This window comes from Pelodiscus sinensis, chromosome 5 (assembly GCF_052426305.1).
Source record: "Pelodiscus sinensis isolate ZL-2025 chromosome 5, ASM5242630v1, whole genome shotgun sequence".
Taxonomy (NCBI): Eukaryota; Metazoa; Chordata; order Testudines; family Trionychidae; genus Pelodiscus; species Pelodiscus sinensis.
In genome coordinates this window covers 77,949,865-77,955,407 of record NC_143056.1, presented here as the reverse complement: position 1 = coordinate 77,955,407, position 5,543 = coordinate 77,949,865, and the positions used below count along the sequence as shown (strand labels likewise).

Below are 5,543 nucleotides of genomic sequence, written 5' to 3'. Positions count from 1 at the left end.
TATATGTGTGAATAAGAGTCACTAGAATCATGAGACTCCATGAAAACGTAACTTTGCTGGGCAGAAGACCAGTACAAGGCCTATATCCCTATCTAAAACTTGGGTGCTGACATTCAGCACCAATTTTAGAATAAAATGAAGATGTAGCCCTAGAAAACAAGGACAAAAGTAAATGTTCAGCCCACTGATGGAATTAGACAAAAGTAATATAAACTTTATTTTAAAAATACATTTGGTGAATTTTGAGTTATGGAAGATTATTGGATAGTTGCCAGTGCTGCAGAGTGAAAGCCTTTATTTTAAAACAAAATCTGCTTTTCTGTTCTTGATGAAGATATGAAAAAGTAGAATTATGGAAATAACTGACAACGAAATATGAATGATTCAATATTTGAATAATTTAGCATTTTGCTGCAAAATTGTCCTTAAAAAAAGTTAGAGAAATCCCATTTTAGATTCTCTTAAACTTTGACACTTTGAGTCAATTTTCAAATGTGACAAGTCATGAAATGTCTATAACATTGGGAATAATTTAGAAATGAAAATGGACTCTCTTTATCAAATTAGAATGTCAGAGAAAATATGAAAAGTGAATGTTTCAAATTTATTTCAGGAAAAACATGCTTATGTGTAAACAGAGTTCTTCAAGATGCAGGATCACTTTGGCTGCGTCTAGACTGGCATGATTTTGTGCAAATACTTTTAATGGAAAAACTTTCAGTTGAAAGTATTTGCGCAAGAGAGCGTCTATACTGGCATGTGCCTTTGCGCAAAAGATTTGCTTTTGAGCAAAATCATCTGTGCCAGTGTAGACGCTCTCTTGCGCAAGAAAGCTCCAATGGCCATTTTAGCCATCGGGCTTTCTTGTGCAAGAAATTAACGTGGCTGAATACTTGCACAAGAGGGCTGATCCCTGAGTGGGAGCGTCAGAGTATTTGCGCAAGAACTACTGATTTTGTACATTACAAAGTCAGTGTTCTTGCGCAAATACTCGCAGCCAGTGTAGACAGGAGGCAAGATTTTGTGCAAAAGCAACTGCTTTTGCACAAAATCATGCCAGTCTAGACGCAGCCTATCTGTATTCCACTGTTAGGTATATATGGTCCTTGAGGCTGAGATTGGAATTCTCTCATGTATTCATCATCAGGTGGACACTAATTCCACAGGTGTACTGCCCTTGTGCCAGAGGGTTATAGATCTTGCTCCCTCTTATTTGTTGGCATAGAATACAGTTATCCTATTGGTCAGCCTCCCCTGAAGAAATTGAGATTGGATAAATGGCAACCTTTGCCAACCTCCAGACTTACCTCAGGTCCAGAAGATTTATTTGCATCCTAGAGACATGAGGAGTCCATGTCTCTGGCACTGTCTTCATTCTATTGAGTGCTCCAGACTGCCAGAGAGGCATCCGTAATTAACGTCTTCTGAGAAGGGGACAGACCCATTTTTTGTCCTGCCACCAAGCCAGAGAGTCTTGTACCTTGAGAGGGATCATAACTAGCTTTCCTTGCTGTGGGTGCACAACACAAGAAGCCAGAAGACAACAGAGTAAGAGTCTTGCAAAGAAGGTCACAAAGGAGCAATACACTTTGTGACCCAGAAGGATGAGACATGTACACACTGATGTTTGTGGACTCTTTCTGAACTGCTTGGTATATGAATTGTTTGGAACTTGTGTGTGGAAAAGTAAGTTCTGGCTCCAAGTGAGTCTAGAGCTGTTCAAACAGCAAGGAGTCCTATGGCACCTTATAGACAAACCGAAGTGTTGGAGCATAAGCTTTCGTGGGCAAAGACCCATTTCATCAGATCCATGTCATCAGAGCTGTTCAGAAGAACTGTATTGGAACTTCAGTAAACTTTCTATATTTATGCTGATTTCTAGAGATGTTAGGACAGTGAGTAAGGATGCTATTGATTATATTACCTTCAAAGATGGTAATACCCCCATCAGAATCCAATTCTCTAGATATGGACAGACTGTTGAGATGAGATGATGGAAGTGTGTTGCACCACGACTAAAAGGGCTTGTGTGATTACCTGGATTGTTGTTGCAAATATAAAGGGAAACAGCCCGTACTGTGGGTTGTTCATAGCTGTCATGCAATCAGGTAGAAATAGCTGTCATGCACTCCTGTTTCTGCCATTGTTTGTTTGTGGTAGAAACAGGAAACTTTACTACTACCCACTCTATCCCATCTGCAATGAAACAATCTGCCCTGTAGTTGAGATGATCTTAGTAGCTTTTCAGAGATAATAACAATCTTATTCTTTGTCTGCCTAAAAAGGGAATTGGAGAGAGATGTGAAGCATATCCTAACTGTATTCCACTGTATTCTGTTCATTACCTGAGAGGGAGGACGAAAACTAAAATTGCATCATTCTGAGCCTATAATTTGCAGAATACCTCATACCCCTAATCAACTAAAGCAAAATCTTGTGCATATAGAACATTATATAACTGCAGAGCAGAGCCTCAATAGTTAACTAACTCGTGTAAAACTGCACTACACTAAACACCACACAAACTGTAAACTTGCTGGTTATTTCCTCTTTAAACAGACATGGGAAAATGAACTTTGTAAAAAAACCACACTGAATATATGTTAGGATGTTAAAATTAGAGCCTGACCCAGGCAGGAAGATCAGACAAAAAGGAAGTAGAGAAAAAGTATAAGGCCACTGGTGGAATCCTCCACAGAGGTAACTTCAGGCCAGTGATAGCCTTGTCTTTGATTTACACGTGTCAAGGCTAAATTCCCACTCTGGCATGATGAATGCAGAAGTGGGGGCTCACAAAAGTACCCCAAAACCCTATCTTTCCAGGCTTTGGTATAAAACTCCCTCCCCCCCAAAAAATCTTAAAAAAACCCTAGATTTTGAGAAAAAAAAAACATGCTACCACCACCCAACTAATGGTAAGAAAACCAGGGAAGAAATCACTTGGGAAATCTCAGCCCTAAAATAAAACTAGGACATTAAAAAAAATTAACCAATACCAGGTTAATACAAAAAGAGAAAGAACTTTTATTATAACCACAATACTCCTGTTACAAGCATAATGACTAGATGGAAAAGTCATCAATTAATATACTCATGGGGGACCTTCATGGGCCAAAAGCTTAGTTAAAAAGGAGAGGAAAACCCATTTTTAAATACACAGACATCAGATTCCCATACCCAAACCATAAAACAATAGAAAAGATTTATCTAAACTTTACCCTACTTACAGATAGCGAAGAGTCTTTTCTTGGAGAGAGACATTTTGTCTGTCTCCCTCAGTTTCTGGAGAGAAAACTGCTCAGGGATAAAGGAGGGAAAAACCAAAACATTCTTTTGTCTCAGTTTGAAATCCCTATCTGCATTTCTATTGGCTGAGCAGTTACCTGGCTAGGTACAGTTAACCCCCTTAGTCTCCAGGCTGCTGCCAAGCTCTCATGGTCATGACAACCCATTCCCTGTCTCTTCCAGCCACTGTTCCTGGCTGCGGAATAGGGCTCCATGCTACAGAATGCAGTGCACACAACTTTCATGGCAGTGTTGCATTGAGTCCCTCTATATGCAGTGGAACCACGATGCCTCCAAATTATTGGATGTTTTAGAAAATATTGACCTATGTGACTTGCTAACGGTGACATAGCCAGACAGTAGCAAAACCAGAGCATCTACCCCTCCCCACACCAAGGGGAAAAAAAGCCTTCATTATCACTTTCTTGCTCTTAACCTTTTTAGGGACTATTCTGTACACTAATACTCGCATGACTAGTACTCTGTAACTTTTTCTTGCTGGGTCTAGATTAGAATCAATATGCAGGTTGGACCGCCCAAAACCAGGACTTCCTCATCTGGCAATATCTATGGTCCTTCCTGGACCAGGGAGTCCTGGCTGGGGCTAGTGGCTCAGAGCCCAGAAGAGCTAAGACTGGTGCTGGAGCCCTGGTAATGCAGCAACGGCCTCAGCGGTCCTAGCAGCAGGGCTGGGTATGTGGCAGTTGCTGGCAGAGGGGCTAGGGCCAGGATGTGACAGCCCCAATAGCAGGTCTGGGGCTGGAGCAGTCCGGGATGCCGGAGCCACAGAAGCACTGTAGCACAGCAGGGGCAGAGGGCTGCCAGAGCCTGCAGCGGGGAGGGGACTGGTCTGGAGATCAGGTAACAGAGAACCTCTTCTAGTCCAGCAAATTCCCTCATTTGGGACTGGTCAGGTCCTGAGGGTGCCAAACCAGAGATGTCCAACCTGTACTGCATTTCTCTTAACAAGTGACTAAGAGTTGTACTGTAAATATTTTATGACATTTATTTATTGAATACATTATTTAAAAAATGAAGCTATCACATATATAAATGGGGAACATCTGCAGTGGGAAAAAATAAGTTGTATGAAAGTACGAAACCAACATTAGTCTAAAATAGACTTGTTCCTTCAAACCAGTCATAAAAATGACATCAAGACTTACTACGCTAAGCACTCAGGCAAAAAGGTTTAGAAAGCAGCAATGAACAAAAAAACTAAACACAATTCATTTCTTCTTTTTGTTTACTGCTCAAATAAGTTACTGTAAGGGATAGAGTACATGAGCCTATATAAAGTAACTATCTGAATTTCCTTTGCTCCGTGCCTCTTTGTAAATCACTTGTAATTGACTATGTGACCATTGACTGGCAAGTTTCTCCCTTCACCCACCTGAGCCATCTATTAGCCCAAATATACTACATATGGAATTACATGTGATATTTCTATTAGCACCAGAAGCACTTGTCTGTGATTAATGTTATTGCTGCAAATATTACAAGAATTAATAACGATTTACCACTTATTGTAAAGCATTCATAATTTCACAATAGCTAGAAAGACACATTTATTTCTGAACTGTAACAATTTGGCACCATTTTCCATTGATTTTTATTCCTTTCAGACTGATTTTTTTAAAAAAATCTTCCCCTGGCTGCTTCTTTCATTTGACTGATAGGAATATATCTGTGACTGATATGAATCTATGCCTTCATGATGTGTGTATGTATTTAAATGATTAATTGTGTCCTTGGTAGTTATTCAGAAGCTATGCAAACCTGGAGTTTAGTAAATGCCTACGAAAAGGTGATTGGCATGTAGGGATGCACTGTACACCAGTCCTGTGACTAGGGCTAGCATTTGCTAATTTTCTTTGATATTGTCAATTATTAATACTATTTTCAAGCTGGCTGGCTCTATATTTATCATCAAGAACATTATTTAGTGACTTCTTTGCTTCTGTCCCAAGGCACACAATAACAATTTGCCTTTAAAAGATTGTTGATTCTAATAATTTGCAGGACAATATGTCAAAGAAAATTGATGTGCACCAAATATGAAATATGTTAAAAGTGCTCTTTCAATCTGTCTAAAATCCCAAATGAAGTTTTCTTCAACAAAGGTTCATTTCATACATCTAAAGCTAGGCAAAATATTCTTCAGACAATTTATTTGATCATTTTAGCCCTTAATTACTCATAGCAAGACTTCAGCTTTTTAAAATGTGCTTATTACTTAATGGATTTTTTTACTATAA

At 39.4% G+C, this 5,543-nt stretch overlaps 1 non-coding gene across 1 annotated transcript; it reads left to right on the top strand.

The window, feature by feature from the left end:
• Positions 1–3,938: 3,938 nt before the first annotated feature.
• Positions 3,939–4,032, top strand: LOC112546032 (small nucleolar RNA SNORA17). Its single transcript, XR_003089645.3, has one exon. It is a non-coding gene; the product is annotated as a small nucleolar RNA SNORA17 (small nucleolar RNA).
• Positions 4,033–5,543: the final 1,511 nt, after the last annotated feature.